Raw genomic sequence first — 26,275 nt, forward strand, 5'->3', positions numbered from 1 at the left:
AAATAAATTTTTAATTTTAAAAAAAGAAATAAAGAAAACAATATGTAGTCTTAGAAGTCCAAGGCCAAAAAAACTGCAATAAGCAGCTTCAAAGCTTGCATCTGTGGGTGCCAGATGCCCATCATGGATATGTACTCCATCTGCTATATTTGCTTGGGTCCAGATATGCCTCCTTCAACTGCTACAGCTTTGGTTAGAATTCACCTAGGGTGCAATATTGCATCTGGATGATGTAGTAAAAACACCAGCAGGCAAGAGACCAATGTCTCAGTGCAAGTTCGAGCAATGGAGCTCCTCTTCATTAAGGATAGAAGCGTTAAACCCGCAATGCAAGAAGTCAAAGTAGGGAGTTTCTCCCTCACAGTCCTATAGGCATGGGAAGGTTTCCCCTATGGTGTCTGCCTCTGGATCCACCTCAGGTCAGGAGTTGAATGGGATGCAGTAGCCCATGGTGCTAAGTCAAGAGCCAAGAGCAGAACCCAAGCAGTTTGGGGGAAGAGAAAATTGGCACCATCAGCAGAGAGCTCTGTCGGAACAGGCCCCTCCTTGATGCTGGGGGGGGGGGGGGGGGATATAGACTTATCAGTGCAGGTCCCATAGTCAGATGATACCCATGGCACCGAGCCATGTATCTTACCTGGTCAGGGTACTGTCAAGGTCATCAGTGTGGAGCTTACATTCTAGAATGCAATCAACATAGCAGGCACAGCAGACTGTGATGCCATCAGTGGTGTCAGAGTGGAGGGCTTTGATGTGTATATACAAGAGTCTCACAGTGGGAATCATAGCACAGAAGGAACTACCAGAGCATTCTGTGGAGCAATATGCTAATCCATGGGAGCTGTTGACATAGCCAGCATGGAGCTCATAAGAGTTTTCATCACAACCAATAAGAGAAAAGTGCAAAACTTTATTATCACAATTATCAAGATATTTTTAGAAATGTGTCCATACAAATTAAAATCACACATACACTCATTCACACCTTAAAACATCACAGAATGCACACAAGTGCCAGTATATAATACTCTGTTGAGCCTATGTAAATATACAATACCCTTTTAGATGTAGCTCAAATTCCCTGTGGGATTTTCCTCTTACAATCTATGTATTTCTAACTACTCCTCCATTATCCAGTTTTCATAAACAAACTATCAATTCAAACACATTAAAGAGTGTATATTAATAATAACACTGGTCGCTGGTGTGAAATTCTGATTCCTGATCCATTTTCAACTTCTGATATAAATTCACGTATCAGAAGTTGAAAATGGATCAGGAATCAGAATTTCACACGAGCGACCAGTGTTATTATTAATATACACTCTTTAATGTGTTTGAATTGATAGAGTTTGTTTATGAAAACTGGATAATGGAGGAGTAGTTAGAAATACATAGATTGTAAGTGGAAAATCCCACAGGGAATTTGAGCTACATCTAAAAGGGTATTGTATATTTACATAGGCTCAACAGAGTCTTATATACTGGCACTTGTGTGCATTCTGTGATGTTTTAAGGTGTGAATGAGTGTATGTGTGATTTTAATTTGTATGGACACATTTCTAAAAATATCTTGATAATTGTGATAATAAAGTTTTGCACTTTTCTCTTATTAGTTGTGATGATATAGTTTATAGAGAAAATAGTTCAGACTACCCCGTGAGTGTACCTTGTACGGGTACATAAGAGTTTGTCATCTGGCAGCAGGTGAAGCTGACATGACACCAGGTTCCTCTTCAGCATTACTGCCAGCCCTGAATGAGGATAAAACGATTTGGGCATCTGAAGAGGATGTCTCCATCTCCGGCACAGTAGGTAGGAACCCAGCTGAGAGCTAATGAAGAATTTCTTTGCCTGCTTAGGCCTTGAAGACTGAAGTGGGAGATTAGAATTTCTCCTATTCAAGATGAAGGAAAATTTCCCACATAGCGGAGCTGCTCCAAGTTCCAAGCAGATGTGTACTTCTCCACAAGAGCTTCCAACTTTAGGTGAAGGTAATGGATTCTCCTACTCCAGGGGAGTTCCTTCAAGAATCAGAAGAAAAAGAAGTGGGATCCGTCCACTATGTTCCTTCCAGGCGTGTCCCTATTGGACCAGCAGGTCTCCACCTTGGTCGCCTTCATCATCATCGGGGTCATGGGCTTAAGCATTCCCCCATGGTCAAAAGGAGGATTTGACAGGGATCCCCATCTGATCTCCTACTGGACTTACCTCATTATATCTCCCTGTTAAGGTGAATCCCAGGCAGGGACTTAAATCAGGGTCCATCCTGAGGTTTACAATTGCTGCCAGAATTTCTCTAAGTTCCCTTAAAACTCTTGGATGTATCCTGCCTGGCCCCATTGCTTTATCTATTAGTTAGATTCTCACAGTGTCTTCTGAAAATCGTTTGATATTTACTACACTTCCAATCTTATTTGTGTCTGCTTTCTGTGGTCATACTCGTAGCTCTCCCTAGATAAACACTGAACAAAAATATTTGATAAGTAATTTCTCTTTCTCCTCTTAAATCTCTACATACTCCTCCCCCTTCACCTCAGAGTCTCACAATGCCACTTTTCCTAGCTTCTCTTAGCTTTTCCAGATATTGTTGCCTGTTTTCCTCTGTCTGAGATCTTTTGTAGTTTATGAACACTAACCTTTTTTTCCCCTTGCCTTTCAAATTGCTTCTTCAGGAAACTATAGTGACCTCTTTTTTCTCTTCCTTTTAATTACTTTTCCCAACAAAAAGGGTAGCTGTTATGTCACGGAGTGTGAAATCCTTGGGCAATGGTACGGTGTGGGCTCAACTCATGGAAATGGCTGGGCCCACACCGACAGCAGGTAGATCTATACCAGCCCCTTCCCCCACAGGTTGTGCCCCTTGGGTTGAGAGGCTAGAGAATTAAGATGAATAGCCACCAGAGGAAGTGCCATTCATGTATCAGGCACATACCAGTCAGATGGAGTCAAGAGCCAGGCAAAGGATTGAGGCAGGTGGCGGTCAGGTGGCATCAGTATCCAGGCAAGGGGTCAAGGCAAGCAGAGGTCAAGACAGAGCCAGAATCCAGGTAGAAGTCAGGCAACAAGAGTCAGAGGAACAAGGAAAACTAGGGGCATGGCCAGAGAGGATTACGTTGAAACATATAGAAACATAGAAATGACGGCAGAAGAAGACCAACGACCCATCCAGTCTGCCCAGCAAGCTTTCACACTTTTTTTCTCATACTTATCTGTTACTCTTGGCCCTTAGTAACCTTAGTGGACAAAGGAACTAGGCAGGAATGAGGGAAGGAATGAACATGGCAATGAGGGAGGCAGACAGGAATTGCAGAGGCACGGAGTAAAGAAAGAACAAGGCAGGTACAGAAGCAAGGTGAAGAGCAAGGCAAGCAGAACTGGAACAAAGCATGGAACAGGAATGAGCAACAATTAACACTAGCTAATGCAAGAGGATATGTTGCTGAAGTGAGGAGTGAAGCCCAGACCTGGTGCTGTGATGTCATCTGAGCGTACCTCAAGGGATTTCCCGCTGGTGGCCCTTTAAGAATTCAAACAGTAGGTGCGCTGGTGCAGGCTGCCAGCATCATCTGTGTGGTGTCTTGAGCCTGGGCCTGCTGAGGTAAGTTGCATTGGCCATGGGATGGGCCTTTGCCATGGTTCTTAAGACTGGAATCAGGAAGCATCCTTGCAGAGGCAGTACAGGACTGCTGGGCAGGACTGCAGATTGTCTTCTGCCTAACCAGGTCCCTCCCCCACAGGTTTGTCCCTTGTGTTTTGGGGGCCGGTAGGACTCATCTCAGGAAGAACATCATGGCTGGATCAGGCACAGAATGGAAGTTGTGTACAGGCTGGTTGCTGGAGTCAGGTATTGCCCGGGAGCTGGATCTAGGCACAGACTGAGAACTGGATACAGGTAGGGCTAGAGGCTGGGCTGGAGATAGGAGGCAGGCCAGAGACAAAAAGATAAGGGCAAGGCTTGGGAATCAGACAAGGAACTGAATTGGATAGGGTAGGGCAGATCAAGGACTGGATAAGATAAGAAGACTAGGACTGGTCAAGGTCTAGGCAGAACAAGCAACAATAAACAGGAAAGTCCCACAAGGCACAAGGCTGACTAGGTGAACCTCGAAAGCCCAAAGGCCACAACGCTGGATAGGAAAGCCCATGAGGGTACTGAGCAAGGCAGGTAGGCTTGGAAGGCCACAGAGTAAGCCAGAAGGCTGGAAGGGCCCAAGGCAGGAGGCCTAGGTAGGCCGCAAGGCAAGGTAGGAGGCCTAGATAGGCCACAGGCAAGGTAGAACAACAAGGCAAGGTTGGAAGTCAGAGAGCCGAGGTGACTCAATAAACAGGTATCAAGGGAATGGACTGGCTAGGTTAAGTAGGCTGGGGCATCAGTTGATCAACGAGGAGATAACTTGTGCAGCTGTGAGTGGTGCTTGCTGAGGACGCCTGATGGAGGGGAGGCTGTGCAGCAGGCAAAACCGTAACAGCCTCACTGTTGACACAGCGTTTCACATTACAATATTACCTTTTGTCACCCATTATGCTTCTACTTCCAGGAGATTCTCCAATCCAGTTGACTCCTTGGGGGTACTTCTCCATTTTAACAAAGTTTTCCTGAAGCATAGGACCCTCAACTTAGAATGAACCATGATCACCTGTGCTCTAATACAGAACCACCCCATCCAGCAATCAATGGATACCAGATGACAATCCACTATAACAGGGATAGGCAAAGTTGGTCCTGGAATGCCACAACCAGGTCTGGTTTTCAGGATATGCACAATGAATATGTATGAGGTATATTTGCATGCACTGCTTCCAATGTATGCAAATATATCTTATGCATATTCGTTGAGGATGTGCTGAAAACCAGACCTGTTTGTGGTACTCCTGGACCAGAGCTGCCTATGTCTGCTCTATGATAGAAGCCAAGCTGCTATAGAGCCCCACACAGAAATAATTGTAAAGCTATACTAAACATGTTACAAAACAGCTGCTGAACAGAATAATATCCAAAAATTAACTCAAAATGTATTAAAACATGTCCAAATATCAATAAAATATTTCAAAACAGTAGACATTGCATAATACCCAATAATTAAAATGGCAGTCAATCAAGAAAAATAAATTTAAAAACCACCTTTGGGGAGAGAGAAGGAGAAGGAGAGGACTGTCGGCCCCTCTCCCCGAGACTGTCCGCCGAAAGAGAGGCCTTGAATTCGTTTACCAACTGCAGTGAGAACCCTGAGACTTTCCGCTGAAAGAGAGGCCCCGAATTCGTCCAACACCTGCGGTGAGAAGGAGGCGCGTTTGCCGACGTCAGAGGGGGCGTGGCCATGGCTTTTAAGTTCTGCCGTGGAGCTGCGCTTTGACGCCGCCAGCGCAACACCTAAGCCGTGCACGCCGAAGGTCCGGCTTAGTCCAGGTGAGTTTGGAAGTTTGGCCAGGGTCTTTGTCTTCTGGGATTGTGCCGAGGCCCAAGGGCACATAATCCCCTCAAATGGGATCGCTCTCCTAGCGTTCCCTTGACAAATGACATGCGCCCAATCTTGCACCTTAAGAGATTTAAAATAATGCCAAATTTGAAAATATGCAAAAAATATTTTTGGGTCAAATCAAATTCTGCTTGCGCCTCGGGAAAGGATTTCAGGTAACCCTCTTCATTTAAGACGTGTGCAATCACCCTCAAGTCTCAGGCAATCTACAGTGCAAAAATTTGATCCCGATTTCTTGGTAAAAATTTTCAGTTGCCCAGTACAGAGCTCTTTAATTGAAGTGAGGAGCCAAAGCTGCCAGTGAATAATGCAAAATATAACCCAAATTAAGTGGAGCAAGAAGATCTCTTTCTAGGGCTATAGGGGGTATAAAAGTGAGTTTACAACAACCAGTCAGTAACATGTCGTAAATTGCAAGCTATATTATATAGCTTCAGATCTGCTGTCCCCATCCCTTCGTTTTCCCATTTGCGTAATAGCTTGGCCAAAGCTATTCTTGGTTTTATATTCTTCCATAGGTACTTCCGCAAAAGATTTTCAAATTGGCATTCATCTTTTTTTTGGCAGATAGAAATGAACCATTTGAAGCATACAGAGCCATTTAGGTAGTAGAATCATTTGAAAAAGATTCATCCTGCCTGCTAGAGATAATGGAAAATCTTTCCAATTGCTAAACAATGTTTTTGTCTCCCTGAGAAGCCTCTGAAAATTAAGTTTATGTATTAGAGATGAATATTTGGGCAATATTCTCCCCAGGTATTTAAATTACTCAGTCATCCATCTGGTAGGGAAATCCACTCCCTGTCTCACCTGATTTGAGGTAGGTAATGCCTCACATTTATCTAAGCTTAGTTTTAGACCCACTATTTTACCATATGAGGCAAATTCACTCAGTAAGGCTGGCAGTGAGGACTCTGGATCTGCAATATGAAGGAGGATATCATCAGCAAAAACAGCCAATTTAAAAACTTGTGTGGCACGCCTCCCTATTGGAATACCCTTAACCAAATAGTTCTCCCCAATGCTCAAGTGTTTCTAAAAATAAAATAAAAAACGGGGACAAGAGGTATTCTTGCCTGGTGCCTCTACTAAAGTGAATATCCATCAGCTTATAACCATTAACCTCTATATATGCCTGAGGTTTACTATAGAGTGTGCACACCACTTAGATAAAATACCCTGATATTCCAAAGGCTTGTAGTGTTTGAAACAGTCTCCCACTCAAGCCTATCAAACACCTTCTCTGGTCTAAATAAAGCAACATACATGGTATCTGCTACCATTTACTACTTTCTAAAGAAACCAGAATTCGACGAATATTCATTATTGAATACTGACCTTGGCCGAAGCCCACTATCAAAAGAAGGCACATTTACTAAACTGTTAGCCATTATTTTTGCTAAAAGCTTGATATCAAAGATTAATAAGGAAATTGGCAAATACAAGGCAAGGACAGTCAGATCTCTGCCCACCTTTGGGAGCACAATGATCATTACATGGTTAGGTGCTAACGGGAAATACCCCAGTTCAATCAGGTTCACAAAGATTTTCCCAAGTGGTGTAACTACTTTAAGAGCCAACAGCTTATAAAATTCAGCTGAATAGCTCTCTGGGCCTGGGGCCTTCAGTGGTTTAGCCACTTTAATGTCTTGCACAATTTATTGTAGCTGTAAGGATGGGTTTCATGCCCATGATTGTTTCGGCATTATTTTAGAGATAGGAACAGAGTGTACATAATTCATAATTTCTTGTTGGCTTCCAGGTGTAGCTATATATAAGGCTTGGTAACAATCTCTAAATACCGTACTAATATCCCTTCTTGAATTCACCAAGTTTGCCCCTTCCATCCCACATTGTGGCAATATATTAGCACACCCTCAGTTTTTTGTTAGATTGGCTAACAAAACTGCCAAATGTATTGCCATGCTAGTAAAACTTACATTTATAGTGCATGATACCTTTTTTTGCCCTTTGATAGAGCAACATAATTAGAGCAATTTGAGAGGCAATGAGCTGATCTCTATTTGTTTATTTATTTTTTACAAAGATCTCACTCATATTGCTGTTTATCAGAGTATACCCATTTTTCCAGAGCCACTATATCTGAAGTCATGGCCTCACATCTGGCCACTGATTAGGATATGTCATTACCTCTTAGCACCACCTTTGCGGTTTCCCCAAATAATATTGGCGAGTCTTGGAGATCTGCATTATATGATAAGAAAGATTCCCATATTTCATCAAGTAGTCTCAAAAATCTACATCACTGTAGAGATTCCTGGGAAACCACCAAGTTTGATCACCTCCTACAGGGCGAAAACTGTCTAGATCAAACCATACTGGCACATGGTCAGAGATTACAACTGGACCAATTTTAGCAATTATGACTTTTTTTTTTTTTTTTTTTTTTAATTTATTGCATTTTAAACAATTTATACAAGAACACTTGCATTGAAATTTTTAAGTACATAAATAACCAACAAAAATTCTGGAACCAGAATACTGAAACAAAATATTCAATAGGCAATATTTAAATTTATGTACCTAAATAATAAAGGAAATATGGGAGAGCATGTAATATAAAGAGCAAAAAAGGAAATAATATTTCAAATTAGTGGCATTCTGAATTCAGATCCCCATTCTATTTCAAAAGACGCCATAATGGGCTATTGAGGGGCGCTATGTGAGTTTAGGAAGGACCTTAACTGTATAGGTTCCATGAATATATACATCTGTTGTTGATATTGCATGCAACATTTACAAGGAAAACAAAGTTTAAACTTAGCTCCAATCTTTACCACCTCCTGACTCATATTGAGAAATTGCTTTCTTCGAATCTGAGTTTGTTTAACAAGGTCTGGGTAACACCAGATTCTTTGTCCAAAGAATGATACATGGGCGCTTCTAAAGTAATTTTTGAAGATATTATTTCTGTCCATCAACAAAGCGAAAGTGACTAAAAGAGGTCTTCTCACAGTAATCTCCAGTTCTTGTGACGAATCCAATATTGAGGATAAATCTGGTAAAGCTTGTTCTTCTTGTGCCTCAGCGCTTCCTTGCTTAGCATATAGATAATAGGCTTTAGTCACCACTGGTTTTATTTCATCAGGTATTTTGAGAACCTGAGCAACATAAAGCCTAAACACATCAAGTGGTGAGACATTTTTTATAACCGGAAAATTTAAGAAGCGTAGATTATGAACCCTTATGTTATTCTCAAGTTTTTCCAACCTTCTGTTTGTATCATTATGAGTTAATATCACATTTGAATGTACTTTTTCAATTTCAGTCACACGGTTCTCCATTTTTAACAAATTTTGTTTCTGTTGTTCTATTTCATTAGCATTTAATTTTACTTGATTTTTCACCTTAATAACTTCTTTTGTTAGCCCCAAAATCGCTTTTTCCAAAGCTTGTAGTGCTCCCCAAACCATTGTTAAGGATATTTCCCCAGGAGGTTTCTCGACCTTCAACAGTTTTGATTCCTCCTGCACTCGAGGAGCCCCTCCTCCACCCTTTTCAAGGCCAGTATTCTCCTCCATTTCCACGGAGCCAAGCCCTTCAGAGAGGTTCCGTCCCTCGGCACTTCTTGCAATTATGACTTTTGAAAATGCCTCACGATTAATCAGGAGATAGTCAATGTGGGATTTGTGTTATATACCCAAGACACATGGGTAAATTTCCTAAGAGATGAAGAGCTCTCCATGAGTCTATCAGATCTAGGTTATTATAAAGAAATCCCACCCCTGTTTCAGACTGACTTAGTGTTCCAACAATGACTAAAGAGCAATCTAATTGGAGGTTTGAAACACAATTAAAATCTCCTCCTATAATTAAGGTAATATTGGTGGAGAAAGGCAATTTTCTAGTCAGCAGCACAAAAAAGTAATGTTCATAATTATTTGGAGCATAAAGATTACGAAATACTATGGATTTCCCCAAACAAGATGCCCTCTACCACCAAAAAGCATCCCTCACTAGCAGAAGCTACTTTATTTTCTTGGAATAGTATAGTGTTCTGTTCAAGTGCCACTGTCAAAGCAGAGCTAGAAGCACCAGGAAAGAGGCAGAGGGTCCCTCGCTCCTGGCACAAATAAATAAGGTATTGGCTGAGATGGGGTGGATTGGGGTGGGGGGGGGGGGGGGTGGGGGGGCAGGTGCCATGAATCTTCATTGTGGGTGAGTGGGAAGAAGGCGGGGAGACAGCTGAATGGGTATTTAACATACGGACTGGAGACCGGGGCCCAGCATACAATGCTGGGCATTTTCTCAAGTTTTAAAAAAGTTTGGGGAAGGGGTGGGGGTAGGATACTACAGCCTGGCAAGTCTTTAGCAACAACATTTTTTTTGGGGGGGGGGGGGAGGGGGGCGGAGAATTGGCCGCCCTCTAGTCTTAACCTTTATTTTATAGGGTAATGACAATGCTACTTAGCTGGCTATCTTTTAAAGATAGTGGCTAAGCAGAATGCTATCCAGCCACACAAAAGCGGGTAAGGTTTTTGTTATCTGGCTAGATATAGCCAGACAACTTTACACTGGTCATATTCAGCAAGACGTTCATCCTGCTGAATATATGGGCCCAGTTATCTGGCTAACATTAGCCAGATAACTTGTCCGCTAACTGGCTTACCGAATATGGACCCCCATGTCCATACTGTGCTCAAATAACGACTGAGGCGGCTCATGAGCACTTTTCCCTGTAAACTGCATATAGCTCACACTCCCGCCACGCAACCTGCCTCTCCCCCGTGCTGACCCATGCAACAGAAAAGAGGGAGAGGAGAAAAGACCATCAGACTGGACATCGGCATCTTGCCCCGCAGATGCAAGAAGAGAAAAGACCTGCAGCAAAGCCCAGTAAAGCCCCAGGCAGCACTCTGGGAGCGGATTCCCTCCTCCCTCCTTTCAGGAATGTCTCTCTCTCTGTGGAGTCAGGGGCTGGTGTTTACTTTTCCCCTGGAGAAACAGCCACAGACAGACGTACCATAGAATACAAGATGGTATTTTCAAAGTCATGGAGTGGAGGAGAAAAGACCAGTTCCTAGTGCCATATGGGAAAAAAAAAAAAAAACCAAATACCAGAGATGATCCACGGCTCAAAAATTGCAGTGCCCTGCTTTCTCTTAGACCAGGGAGAAACTGAATCACGATTTAAAAGGACAATACTGCCATTGTAAGTACAAAAAAAAAAAAAAGCTTTGTCTGTGTGTGTGTGTGTGGGGGGGGTGGGGGGGGTGGGGGGGTGTATTTAAGGGGATGGGACTGGCTGTGGCTTTAGGATTGGCTGGGGAAAAGCTTTTGGGAGAAGCCAGTCAGATGGGGGAATTAAGATAGGCATTAACTAATTGGACAGGGAGTTAGCTGAAAAAGGGCTTAAAACACATAACCAAAGAGCGTGAGCTGGTGCTGGTATCCATTTGTGGCAGGTGGGAGTAAGCGTGACTAGCTGGATTGGGAGATTGTGGAATGTGATCAGCTAAGGCACTGCCACAACCAGTGGCAGACCTCCTCCCCACCCACCCTACCAAATGCAGTGCCCACTGCGATCACACACTTTTTTATTTCTAAGGCAGAGTCAGCCTGCACAAACTGAATCAAAGAGTGGACAAAGGAAAAAAGACGAGACAGAAAACTAAGAAAGAGAGAAGCCAAGCTCCAAATCCTGCTGACAGAGCTGCTGCTTTTTATAACCTTGGGCAAATAAAGTCACCCTCCTTTCCCTCATGTGCCAACTTAGACTGTAAGCTCTCTATTTATTTATTTATTTCAAATTTTTATATACCGACATTAGTGCACCACATCATACCGGTTTACAATTGAACTGACAGGTAGGAAAATACAATGAACAGGGGTGGGGTGGGGTGGGGTGGGGTAGGGGGAATTGAACCAAAAGACAGAGAGAAATAAGAGGTGAAACATTGAACTGCAACGTAAGATATAAAATGAAGAATAACAATATGTACAGATATATAGTGGGATGGTATGGGGTAAAAGTATGTACAGGGGTTAAGCTATGTACAGGGGAAAAACTAAAGGAATAGAACTAAAGGGGATGCAGCAAGGCTATACAAGGTATAAAGGAGTTAGGTAACTGCGCAGTGTGTGATACTAGTCTGGGAAAGCTTGCCTGAACAGCCAGGTCTTTAATTTTTTTCTGAATTTTAAGGTGCAGGGTTCAAGGCGGAGAGGAGCAGGTAGAGCATTCCAGTGTTTAGGACCTGCAATGGAGATTGCACGATCCCTTGTGGATGAGAGATGAGCCTTTTTGAGTGAGGGAACTTGGATGGTTCCTTTATTGTTGGTCCTAGTGGGTCTGTTTGAGCATGAGAGGTGGAAGGGATCATCTAGCCAATTGGAATTGTAGGAGTAGATGGACTTGTGAATTATGGAGAGGGTTTTGAATAGAATGCGGGAGGGAATGGGGAGCCAGTGGAGGTCTTTGAGTATAGGGGTGATATGTGCTGATTTCCGTGTGTTGGTAATGACCCTGGCAACTGCGTTTTGGAGCATTTGCAAGGGTTTTATGGTGGAGTATGGAAGCCCCAGCAGCAAAGAATTGCAATAGTCAATCTTGGAGGTGAGAGTGGCTTGAATGACGGTCCGGAAATCATGATGATGGAGCAGAGGTCTGAGTTTTTTGAGAATGTTGAGCTTAAAAAAGCCTTCTTTGAGGATAGCGTTGATGTATTTTTTTAGGTTTAGTTGCAGGTCAAGGAGGACCCCCAAGTCTCTTACGCATGGCTGGGAGGAAAAGGCAGTAAAAGCCGGGTCATTGGAAATGAGAGGTTTGGGGGGGTTGGTGATGAGATATGAGTAGAAGTTCGGTTTTGGTAGTATTTAAGGAGAGATGAAGGTTAGTGAGGAGGTTGTTTATGGAGGTGAGGCATCTATTCCAGTGCATCAAGGCATCCGATAGGGAGTCATGAATGGGGATGACTATTTGGACGTCATCAGAATATAAATAGAATTTAAGGCCAAGGTCGGTTAGTAATCGACAGAGGGGAGTAAGGTAAATGTTAAATAATGTGGAAGAAAGGGAGGAACCTTGTGGGACGCCTTGGGAGAGAGGGTAGAGGGATGAGTTCGAGTTACCAATTTTAACGGCAAATTTTCTGTTGGATAAGTAGGATCTGAACCATAGGAGGGCCAGACCTGAGATGCCTATTTCAGAAAGCCGGGAGATTAGGTGGTTGTGATCGATATTATCAAAAGCAGCAGATATATCAAGGAGGATTAGGAGGAAGCATTTGCCTTGGTCAAGGCCTTTGATAATGTGATCAGAAAGGGTGAGTAGGAGAGTTTCAGTGTTAAGATGCTTAGGGAATCCAAACTGGGCCGGATGCAGAAAGTTATTGTTATCAAGATATTCAGAGAGTTGAGAGTTGACTATCCTTTCCATAATCTTAGCAATGAAAGGAAGGTTAGAAATGGGCCGGAAATTGGAAGGGTCTTTAGGGTCGAGGGAAGGTTTTTTAAGCAGGGGCTTGACGATTGCCTGTTTGAGGGTGTCAGGGACAGTGCCTGAAGCAAAGGAGGAGTTGATGATAAGAACAAAAGAACATAAGAAAATGCCATACTGGGTCAGACCAAGGGTCCATCAAGCCCAGCATCCTGTTTCCAACAGTGGTCAATCCAGGCCATAAGAACCTGGCAAGTACCCAAAAACTAAGTCTATTCCATGTAACCACTGCTAATGGCAGTGGCTATTCTCTAAGGGGCGGATTTTCAGAGCCCTGCTCGCCGGTGAGCCTATTTTACATAGGCCTACCGGCGCGCGCAGAGCCCCGGGACTCGCGTAAGTCCCGGGGTTCTCCGAGGGGGGCGTGTCGGGGGGCGGGCCCGGTCGTCGCGGCGTTTAGGGGGCGTGTCGGCAGCATTTTGGGGGTGGGTCCGGGGGCGTGGCTACAGCCCTGGGCGGTCCGGGGGCGTGGCCACGCCCTCCGTACCCGCCCCCAGGTCGCGTCCCGGCACGCAAGAGGCCCGCTGGCGCGCGGGGATTTACGCCTCCCAGAGGGAGGCGTAAATCCCCCGACAAAGGTAAGGGGGGGGGGGCTTAGACAGGGCCGGGTGGGTGGGTTAGGTAGGGGAAGGGAGGGGAAGGCAAAAGGAAGTTCCCTCCGAGGCCGCTCCGATTTCGGAGCGGCCTTGGAGGGAACGGGGGTAGGCTGCGTGGCTCGGCGCGCGCCGGCTATACAAAATCAATAGCCTTGCGCACGCCGATCCAGGTTTTTAGCAGATACGCGCGGCTCCGCGCGTATCTACTAAAATCCAGCTTACTTTTGCTTGCGCCTGATGCGCCAGCAAAAGTAGGCCAATTCGCGCTATTTGAAAATCTACCCCTAAGTGAACTTAATAGCAGGTAATGGACTTCTCCTCCAAGAACTTATCCAATCCTTTTTTAAACACAGCTATACTAACTGCACGAACCACATTCTCTGGCAACAAATTCAAGAGTTTAATTGTGCGTTGAGTAAAAAAGAACTTTCTCTCCGATTAGTTTTAAATGTGCCCCATGCTAACTTCATGGAGTGCCCCCTAGTCTTTCTACTATCCGAAAGAGTAAATAACCAATTCACATCTACCCGTTCTAGACCTCTCATGATTTTAAACACCTCTATCATATCCCCCCTCAGTCGTCTCTTCTCCAAGCTGAAAAGTCCTAACCTCTTTAGTCTTTCCTCATAGGGGAGTTGTTCCATTCCCCTTATCATTTTGGTAGCCCTTCTCTGTACCTTCTCCATCGCAATTATATCTTTTTTGAGATGCGGCGACCAGAATTGTACACAGTATTCAAGGTGCGGTCTCACCATGGAACGATACAGAGGCATTATGACATTATCCGTTTTATTCATCATTCCTTTTCTATTAATTCCCAACATTCTGTTTGCTTTTTTGACTGCCGCAGCACACTGCACCGACGATTTCAATGTGTTATCCACTATGACACCTAGATCTCTTTCTTGGGTTGTAGCACCTAATATGGAACCCAACATTGTGTAATTATAGCATGGGTTATTTTTCCCTATATGCATCACCTTGCACTTATCCACATTAAATTTCATCTGCCATTTGGATGCCCAATTTTCCAGTCTCACAAGGTCTTCCTGCAATTTATCACAATCTGCTTGCGATTTATGATGTTGGCAATGGGTTTGGCAATGGTGTTCGGAATAGAGAGGAGGGTTTTTGTGGGGATGGTGTCTGAGGGTGGCAGGCGGGTTTGATTTTTTTGAGAATAGATTCAACTTCCTTGGCAGAAGTGAGTTCCAGAGCTTCCAGGGTAGTGGTGATGAGGTATGGGCTAGGGAGGGATGAGGTGAGGTTGAAGTGGGCTGTGTGCTGGAAATTGAGCAGAATCTTGGAAATTTTTGTAAGGAAGTGCTGGGCAATTTCTTCACATCTAGAAGAAGCTTCATTATCTGGGATGGGGGGTTGGGATGACTTAGTAAGATCTGATACAAAGGCGAAGAGAGCCTTAGGGTTGTATGCGTACTGGTGAATTTTGACTGCATAGAAGTCGCGTTTAGAGTTGAATGCTGATTTTCTATAGTGATGAAGTGCAGATTTGTATCTGGAGGCGTGTTGTGGAGAGGGGTCTTTACGCCAAGTCCTTTCCAGCTGTCTCAGCTTGTTTTTTTATGGCAGGGACCTACCAATTTTTCTATGGCAGGGACCTACCAACCATACCAGAGTTTGTAACTTGCCTTGAGCTTGAATTTTGAAAAGTGAGTAATTAAATCTAAATTTAAAAAAAAAAAAAAAGAGAGAGAAACAGCCTGTGCCCACTGGCCCCTTGTATGGCTTTACTTAATGTATAATGCCATTTAAATGGAGTCACATTCCTATCAGTGATACATAACAGCTCATTCATTGCACTTGACTGAATACTGTCTTCAGTCAACTAGAACCAAAGCTTTCTTGATTATTGGACCAATGTTTTGAATACTTTAGCATTAGAAATAAGGCAGATACAGGATTATTTACTGTTTCTTTTACTGAGAAAGTCTGGGTCATTCATATGAGAGAGAGAGAGAGAGAGAGTCAATGTGACATACTATACATATGCCAATGTAAGAGGGGACACATTCAACTCGGGGCAGGCTGTGGGGTGCTTTTAAATACACAGTCAGAGGAATTAACTGCAAATTTGATATGACTGATATATATATATACACCTCTTACACTGATTTTATATATATACACACATACATACACACACACATATATAACACATATACACACACACACACACACAGAGATTCTGTCTCTCGATAACAGCTACGGTTATGTGTTAAAACAAATAATTTGCTGTGCATTGCGATATTTATGAAATATGCAGTACCACTACAATTTACCTAACCACATTTTTTTTTCCTTTTTTTGTTGTTGCGGGCGCTATTTCCGTAATATATATAGCATTTTGATGAATCTAGGGAAGTGTTTGCAGATAAGCTGCTTTGATTCAGATTGCAAATATGTGATATGCTGGTTATGCTCTTTTACATTATGTTCATTTTTATGTTTTATATATTATATTTTATCTTTAGGTTATTTAAATGTTTTTTTGTATTTGTTGATTTAATATTTTGTGTGTTAATGCTTTTTACGTATTTTTGGTATGATCCATGCTGAATAAAATGGACTGGCAGAATATGAAATGCATAAATAAATAAATTAGTTAAAGAAGGCAGCAGAATAGAAGCAGATCCATAATGAGTTTTCCTCCTCTTTGAAGCATTTTCTGGACGGCTGCAATTTGTATGATAGACTACATGCCTAAAAGTTGGTAATTTATTTTATTTATTTATCGAGTTTTATATACCATCGTTCGGTTTCGCCATCACAACGGTTTACAACGTTTCGATGTTTAACAGAGAGATCAAAAATTAATGTGCTTGTTAACAGTTATCTTATTCTAAATAAACATTGTTTGGTTGTAAATTGTACAGGTTAAATTACGTGCTTTGGATTGGTTCTGCATGTTTATATGTGCCGCTATGGAGGGAAGTTGTGGCAGAGAGTCATAGGGTGTTATGGTATAGAGGCCATGTCTCAAAATTATGGGGTAGATTTTAAAACATGCGCGTACGTGTCCATGTGCACACAATTCCTGGCGCATGCACATGGACGCGCCGATTTTATAACATGCACATGTTATAAAATACGATATACGTGCCCGATTTTAATATCGGCATGTGCGGGCGCTTCACAACTTGCACACGTGGGGGAGGAATTTTTTTAAAGTACGTGCAGCGATGTGATCGGGCCTTTGCCCAGTTCCCTTCCAGTCTGCTCCAATTAAGGAGCAGACTAGAAAGGAACTTCCCATCTCCCTACCTACCACGGATCAGTCACTTTTGAAATGAACGTTTAGCTATACTACTGACCATTTAGTGGGGATATTACAAAAGACTTCACTTTTGGAGGATGAACATATTTCAAATAATCATCATTCTTGGACTGATTATATGAGTTTGTAGAAAAATGTAATCAGATCAGAATTACATTCAGCAATGTTTGTTCAATATTTAAGACAAAAAAATCATTCCACAGGGTCTACATATTAATAAACCACTTCTCTTATTCAAAGAAGATGAAACATGCATCCAGAAATGGATTAATGTATTGAACAAGTATTCGACTAATCTGATTTTATTAACTGTGGATTATACAAAAAAAAAAAAGTACTTTTTGGAAAACACATCACAGATTGAGAAAGTATTGAATCAAAATAAGGACTATTTATTTGGAGTCTTTTCAAACCATATTAAATGAATGTAAATCATCTTTAGAGCAGTTTAGAACATCACTTTAAACAACTGAAGATTAAAAAACTAAGGAGAGATGAGGAAGATTATTCAATCAATAATGTTTATCGCTGGTTAAACAAGAAAGAACAGACCAACTCTCGTGTTAGAGTGACCTTTGACGATTCAAATGAGAATTAATCAAGTGGTTCAGATGATTCTCATATAAGGCATTCAAGTATTCCCTCCCATGGTGTGGAACAGCCTTTTTTAAGGAGAGGAAGGAAGCCAAGATAGCTACATCAATCTCATTATCAGCAAACACACAAGGATCCTGTCTCACAAGCATTTGTCAAAATACAAAGGAGCAACTGAAAAACGTTACAAACGTGAATGTTCAATTACACGAGACTTATGAAAACAGAAACTTTATTATGAAAAAGTTGTTGGTTTTTTTTTTGGTTTATTGAGGCATCAAACTTGGAGATTCACCAACAGACATTTTGGTGAAAAACTCCATCCAATGTTATCATGTGCCAATCTTTTTTAAATGTGCAGTCTTTTATAAATTTGTAATTAAGTGATAATCCATGCCATATTAAAGATGTGACAACACTCAAAATCATACAAGACTTAAATGATTTAAAAAAGGGTGCCTCAAATGACAGTCAGAGCAAAATACTTAACTTAACTGAAACGGCATTCATGCACCAGTCTTCTCTTTGCCGAATGGGCGTCCTCTTGTAAATCAACCGCTTGTGCTTCACCACAAAAGTTTTACACAGCTTTTTTATTCCAATACAAGTCCCAACATCAATGGGTAAGTTTATAGGCACAAGATTTATAGCTTTCTTTGGAACACTCATGATGTCTTTTCTATATTGCCGACAGAATTTACTTTGCTTGAATGCCTCCATTAACTGCCTCTTGATGAAGTTTCTAAAACAAAAAACGAATCATGTCGGGCTTGGCCATTTTGTGGCATTGCACGACTATGGAAAAGGACTACCACCTTCATGAAACAAAATTGGTGTGGCTTTTTTTTCATGCCTTCTTTGAAATGAACTGTACTAATACATAAAAGGATATATTTTGTGCAAACAAAAATGAGAAAAAACTTTTTAAAAACATGAAAGAATTAGTGGGACCGATGATTATGTTGTAAGCTGGGTCACCTAAATGGTTTGTTTAGGTATTTAGTACCAAATAACCATTAGTAAGTGAAATTTTTCCAGCAGTTTTGTCTGAAGGTCTCTATTTCAAATCTGTGCTAAGTATTGAGTTTATTTTAGACTGTTGGTTATTTTTGTATTTTATTCATAATGGTTTACTTGTTTCACTAATATACTTTGTTCCAATAAATATTGCATTGCTTTTTAAAAAAAGACAAAACAAAAAAAAAAACCTCTTTTATATTTTTCTTGGCATTAATATAAGCCAGTGGAGAGGGAGAGGAGATCACAATTCCTCCCCGTACCCCACTCATGTGCCAGAATTACATGTCCAAAAATAGTGCGTGCTTGCACACACCCTGAGAAAAATCAGAAGGAACATTGCTCACACGGCAAAACTCACGCCAGAGTTCCCACACATGCTCGGTAGAGCTAAATCCTGACTAGCTAGGAGAGATTAGTCAGTTTGGTGCTGCCAGCAGATGACATGGCTAATTCAGCCCTGCTTATTGCCAGATTATATGCAGTGGTTTCATTTTGAAATCATACCATGAACTTTCTAGTGCATAACTGGCACCTGCTGCAAAGCATATGGAAAGTCCATGGGTTTTTATTTATTTAAAAACATTTAGCATCCACCCCTCTAAAGTTCACGGCTAGGTACAGTAAAACATTCTTAAAAGCAAATGAAACAATAAAACAACAATACAAGATTAAACTAAACTCAACAAAGCTCTTTGTGGAAGGCTTGAACAGAAGGAGCAAAATCTGACCCTCAGGGAGAGGGTATCAAATTTACTGAAACGCCTCAATAAATAAGTGCGTTTTCAGCGATTTTTAAAATAACTTTGGATCAGTCACGAGCCGTAAAGAAAGAGGAAGAGAATTCCAGAGGATAGGGCCATGTATTGAAAAGGAGTGCTCACGCGTAGCAATTAAGTGAGCAGCTTTTGGTGGAAGTACATCTAGCAGATATTGACTAGATGAGCGGAGAGCGTGGGCTAGAGTGTAGATACACAATATGGAGATAATCCAGGAGACATTTACATTCTGAAGCAAACTTTGCACCCACAGCACGTAAGCCAACAGGTCTTCCAAGGGAAACTCTGCAGAGCGCTTCCCTTTAGTCTGCAGATCCAGAGTCTGAAAACAGCCCCCTTAAAAGGAACAGCTAATTGCTGAAGGTCACAGGACAGCCACACACAGTAAGATGAAGAGCCCATTTCCAAACACCCACTTTAATCCCCATTAAAGCATGTCCTGCTTTTATATTTATCTGTTACCATGTATTTTGTTTTCCTTAAAATATCAGAAATAAGGTCTATTCAAATAAACAAAAGGAAAAATGTACTTAGGCAAACAAAAAAAACCTAAATTAAACAATGTCCTATGCAAATTTCTGTACATTTGTTTAGAAAACCTGGTGCATATTAGTTTTGTACAGTTCATCTGTTTACTAAACACTTGCAAATAATTAAACCTTACTATAATATTGTTAGCAAAGTCATTTGCAAACTGCTGGATAAAGAGAACACATTTCCAAATTGATAAGTCTTACAAAAAAGTTGCTTAGTGACAGAGAATTAAATACTATAATATAACTTAGAGATGATAGTGACAGAAGAGTACATTTCAACACCATGTTGGGCGTAGGAGTATAATAACACATTCCAAACATTTATATGAGAAAACACAGCCAGCTGTGTGCATAAGTATACAGCTCTCTGTTGGTGATACACTATGTAATAAGAGACATGGGTGGCCAGGAACATACTTTCAAAAGGTACTTGATGTCTGTCAGCTGTGAATGCTAACTCAGGATTGTCAGGCAATGCAAGGTCTGTTGTTGCTTTAACAGAAATAAAAGTTTAGAAAAACAAGCAATTGTGAGAACGGTGCATAAGAATAGGGTAATGCGGTCTCAGAACCTTTTTGAAGGTCTGCTGATTTAGGACATCTAGTCTGCCCAGCAAGCTTCCCAAGGTAGTAACTGCCGCTCCGTGCAGGTTACCCCCATGTTTCTCTTAAGGGCAGTAATTGCTGCTCCATGCCGGTTTAGCTTTTTTATTTATTCCCATCATCTAGCCTTTTAGGGATCCAGTGCTTATCCCATGGCCCTTTGAAATCCTTCACAGTTTTAGTCTTCACCACTTCCTCCGGAAGGGCATTCCAGGCATCCACCACCCTCTCAGTGAAGAAATATTTCCTGACATTGGTTCTAAGTCTTCCTCCCTGGAGTTTCAAATCGTGACCCCTAGTTCTACTAAATTGTTTCCAATGGAAAAGGTTTGTTGACGACCATGGATCATTAAAACCTTTCAAGTAATCCTGGATTACCATAACTAGAACTGTAGTAGATAAGATAAATCCCATGATAACGAAAACTATAAAAGAAACAAAAAATCAGAACCTTTGGTACAATGAAAACATCAAAGCAGCCAAACGGAAACTCAGAAAAAAAGAGAAATCATGGAGAAACAACAAAACAACCACACTACTAAACACATACAGAGCACAACTAGCAGAATACAAAAAGCTCATCCATAAAACAAAAAAAAAAAAAAAAAAAAAGGACTTCTACACAAACAAAATAAACAAATACCAACAAAACCCTAAGATGCTCTTAGTAAAAAGCCTAACCAAATCATCTTACGATGATCAGCCACAATCAACACCAAAGATCACTGGTAACGACTTCGCAGACTTCTTTAATGAAAAAATCAAAATCCTCATAAAGAACCACCTAAAAAATGACTCACAAGACAAGAAAATACCAAACATTCAAACAAAAAGCTGGCCCAACTTTGAGACAGCATCTTCTTTGGAAGTCCAAATGATCATTAAAAAAATGAACCCAGCCAAACACCCTATTGACGCCATACCCATTACAACGATAAAAAAATCTCGAACCACCAATAACTAAGACGATAACTGAAATTGTAACTCTCTCCCTCACGGAAGGAAACTACCCAGAATGCCTAAAATCGGCAATCATCAAACCCATTCTGAAAAAGAATAATCTTGATCCAGAAAACCCACTGAACTACCGACCCATTTCAAACCCGCCATTCATTACCAAAATTATTGAGAAAGTTGTCCACACACGGCTCACTGACCACCTAGAAGAAAAACAACATCCTGCTACCCGCTCAATTTGGCTTCAGAAAACAACTGAACACTGAGACACTACTACTAGCAATGAACGACTTCGTGCTGAAGGGTTTTGAAAAAGGCCACAGCTACCTTCTAATCCTACTCGACCTATCTGCAGCCTTTGATACAGTAAACCACTCCATCGTGATTGACAGTCTATCTGAAATTGGAGCTAAAGAAACAACCCTAAAATGGTTTTCCTCTTACCTATCACAAAGATCCTACCAAGTGCTACTCAATGATTCCCTCTCAAAGAAAATCAATCTAAACACTGGAGTTCCCCAAGGATCCACTCTGTCAGTGACGCTCTTTAACATCTATCTGCTTCCATTATGCCACTTCCTATCAAATCTCAATCTGACCCACTTCATCTATGCTGATGATATTAAAATATTAATCCCAATAAAAAAATCACTAGAAGAAACATACAAATTAACAGCAACTTACCTAAACAATATAAAGGAAATACTAACCAACTTAAAACTCATCCTCAACTTCGACAAGACTGAAATGATCTTATTAGACAGAAGGAACAACTCTCCTCAAATTCTACCACTCAACCTAATGAACCAAAATACGGTTATATCTCCAATCAATCATGCTCGCAACCTCGGACTAATAATTGACAGGGAACTTTCTTTCAAAACCCATATCACAACAAAAATCAAAGACGGATATCATAAACTACTTACACTCCGTCACTTAAAACCTTTTCTTTCCAACAATGACTTCAGATCAGTCCTTCAATTACTAATTTTTCTCCAACATAGATTACAGTAACTCAATCCTTTTCAACTTACCTCTAAACACTATTCGCCCACTCCATATCCTACAGAACGCAGCTGCAGGAATCCTCACTGGATCAAAAAAGCACGACCACATCACCCCAACACTTATTTCACTACACTGGCTACCAATAAGATTCAGGATTGAATACAAAGTACTATCCATCCTACATAAAATTATATATGAAAAACAAGAAAATTGGCTAAGCTCCTCTATAAAATTACATACCCCAAACAGAAACCTCAGATCAGCAAATAAGGGACTTCTAAAAACACCACCGACGCGTTCCAATCAACTCACCTCAACCCAAAAGAAAGCAATATCTCTAGGTAGCCCAAAACTCTGGAACTCCCTACCAACTGAACTCAGAACTCAAGAAAACCTAACAATATTCAAAAAAGATCTAAAAACATGGTTGTTCAAAGCAGCATACCAACTCACCCAATGAACAACACAACAACATCACCCTCCACTCCAACCTGAAGAATAAATGAATAAATGAACTTATCACAACTATGGATTATAACTAAGAAATGAAATGTAAAACATAACAGTAATTAACTAGCATATGATACCCCTAAGTTTAACAACAGTTTGAACTTTTTTGAAACCCTGTTTATCCCCCCCTTAACCTTGTACCCTTCGTATTTTTGTAAACCGCTCTGATGGCTTTATGATGACGAATCCGAATGACAGTATATAAAACTTGATAAATAAATAAAGTATCTGAAGGTCTGTATCATATACATATTCAGGTTCTTCAACCTCTCCTCATAAGTCATTCGATGGAGACCACCCACCAATTTGGTCGCCCTTCTCTAAACCGCCTCCATCTTGTCTCTCTCTCTCCTTTGAGATACGGTCTCTAGAACTGTACACTGTACTACAGGTGAGGCCTCACCAAGGACCTGTACAAGGGGATTATCACTTCCCTTTTCTTACTAGATATTCCTCTCTCTATGCAGCCCAGCATTCTTTTGGCTTTGGCTATCGCCGTGTCACACTGTTTCGTTGGCTTCAGGTCATTAGACACTATCACTCCAAGGTCTCCTCCTCTGTGCACATCAGCCCTTCACCACCACCCCCCACCCCCATATAGTTCTTTTGGTTTACCACGCCGCAGATGCATGACTCTGCATTTCTTGGCATTGAACCCCAGCTGCCATATATTAGACTACTCTTCTAGCTTCTTTAAATCCCGTCTCATTCGCTGAACTCCTTCCAGCGTGTCCGCTCTGTTGTAGATCTTAGTATCATCTGCGAATAGACAAACTTTACCTTCTAACCCTTCCACAATGTCGCTCACAAAGATGTTGAACAGAACCAGTCCCAATTCAGATTCTTGTGGCACTCCACCATTCTCTCTTCAGAATAGGTTCCATTTACCATCACCAGTTGTCTTCTATCCGTCAACCAGTCTGTAATCCATGCCAACACTTTGGAGCTGACTCCCAAGCTTCTCATTTTGTTGAGTCTTCCGTGTGGGACCGTATCAAAAGCTTTACTAAAATCGAAGTAAATTACATCGCGCGCTCTTCCCTGATCCAGTTCTCTAGTCACCCATCAAAGAAATCAATTAGATTAGTCTGACAGGACCTTCCCCTGGTGAATCCATGCTGCTTCTGATCGAGCAATCCACCAGATTGTAGATAGTTCACTATCCTTTCTTTCAGCAGAATCTCCATTAATTTTCCCTCCACAGAGGTGATGCTAACCGGCCTGTAGTTTCCAGCCTCTTCCCTACTCCCACTCTTGTGAAGCGGGACCACCACCACTCTTCTCCAGTCACTAGGCACTACACCCTTTTCCAAAGAGCTATTGAACTGGTCATACGGTGGACCTGCCAGCACATCTCTGAGTTCCCTCAATATTCTGGGGTGAACCTCATCAGGCCCCATGGCTTTGAACACTTTCAGTTTTCTTAGCTCTTCCCATACATTCTCTTCCGTAAATGGAGTTTCATCTACTCCACCCCCTTCTACAGTCTTGATAACAAGTGATGGTCCTTCTCCAGGGCTTTCTTTTGTGAACATTTAACAGAAGTATTTGTTTAATATTTCTGCTAATTCATCTCTCTCCACCCACTGATCCTTATCCCCTTTCAATTTCACTATACTACTATGTACCTTTCTCTGATATATCTGAAAAATGTTTTGTCACCTCTCTATCTCCTTGGCAATCCTTTCCTCTGCCTGACTTTTTGCTTTCTTGATTACTTTTTTTCATCTCCCTCAATTTTACCAGATAATCCTCCCTGTGTTCTACTTTTTGGGATTCTTTATTTCTTAAAAGCTGCTTTTTTTGCTTTTATTACATCAGCCACTTCCTTTGTGAACCAGGTTGGATTCTTATTTCTCTTACTTTTGTTTACTTTTCTAACATACAAATTTGTTGCTTTTATAATTGCTCCTTTTAGTTTGGCCCACTGTCTCCCAGTCTTCAAGTTCTGCCTCCAGATATTTCCCCATTTTGACAAAGTCTGTTTTTTTGAAGTTCAAAACTTCTCTGGATCCTATTTGTAATATCAAACCATACTGTTTGATGATCACTGGTGCTGAGGTGGGCACCCACCCAGACATTAGAGACATTATCCCAGTTAGTGAGCACTAGGTCAAGTAAAATTCCCTCCCTCATGGGTTCCATTACTATTTGTTTGAACAGAGCCCCTTGCAGGGCATCCACTATCTCTCTACTTCTGTTAGATTCTGCAGAAGGGATTCTCCGGTCCACATCTGGCAGATTAAAATCACCAACAATCAACACTTCCCCCTTCTTTCCCAGCTTTATAATGTCTTTGATCAGATCTGTTTAGCTCTTCCGTTTGAGTTGAAAGCCTGTACACCACTCCAGTAAAAATGGATGTACTGTCATCTTTTTTTTTTTTAGGACTGCCCATAATGCCTCTTCTCTACCCCACTTTCCTTGCAGTTCAGTTGCTTGGATATTATTTTTTACATAAAGTGCTACTCCTCCCCCTTTTTTGTCCTTTCTGTCATTCCTTAACAAGTTATTGCCCGGTATGGCCATATCCAAGTCATGAGAATCCGTGAACCATGTCTCCGTGACAGCAGCAACTTCCAAGTCTGCCTCCACCATTAAGGCCTGCAGGTCTGGGATTTTATTACCCAAACTATGAGTATTTGTAGTCATAGCTTTCCAATTTTTCTCCCTTGCTATGTTGCACTTCCTAAGAACATTTTCTATTTTTTTTGTGCTGATTATGTTATTTTTCCTTTGCTTGACAGTCACAGGTCTTTTTCTGCCAGAACCTACTGTTATCAGACTGATTCTGGGTTTTTTAATCCTGGATGTCTGATAATTCTCTCCTTTTCAACTACCTGCTGTTGAAAGGGATTTTTCTAGAACAACAAGGTACATTTGGTATTTTGACTGCATATTTTAAATGTATAATTTATTTTATATTCCGTCTTTTATGACACTTAAAGTGGATTACATTCAAGTATGGTAGGTATTTCCCTATTTCCAGAGGATTAACCTGAAGCAATGGAGGGTGAAGTGATTTATTTATTTATTTATTTTGGATTCTTATATACCGACATTCTTGTAAAATATACAAATCATGTCGGTTTACAATACAACAGAACAATCGCAGCAGAGGCGTTACATTGAAACATAAAACAAAGCGTCTAATATCCTAGCTTCTAAAAAAAAGACATATAATACAATCACTGCTAAGGCGTAACATGAACTATAGTGTCTAAAAGAGTATAAATAAGCGAACATATGAACAAATGCTAATATAGCATAAAGGGGGTCCTAAAGAACAATGGCACTTTAAAAGTTTGAAGCATAATAATAAACAAACACATGATCCGTGGATTTTAACTTTCCTGCTTAAGAAGAGTGGTTCGGGATACTTTGGCAGGAAGATGACACCGGGGGCAAAGACAAGGAAGGTTAGTGTGGAGAGAGGGCA

General features: G+C 41.3%; 1 protein-coding gene across 3 annotated transcripts in view; it reads right to left on the minus strand.

Annotated features, from left to right (window-relative positions):
• TCEA1 (transcription elongation factor A1) overlaps nucleotides 1-26,275 on the minus strand; it is a 174,820-nt gene that overhangs the window by 80,729 nt on the left and 67,816 nt on the right. The window lies entirely within an intron of this gene.

The sequence above is a fragment of the Rhinatrema bivittatum genome, chromosome 2, assembly GCF_901001135.1.
Source record: "Rhinatrema bivittatum chromosome 2, aRhiBiv1.1, whole genome shotgun sequence".
NCBI lineage: Eukaryota > Metazoa > Chordata > Amphibia > Gymnophiona > Rhinatrematidae > Rhinatrema > Rhinatrema bivittatum.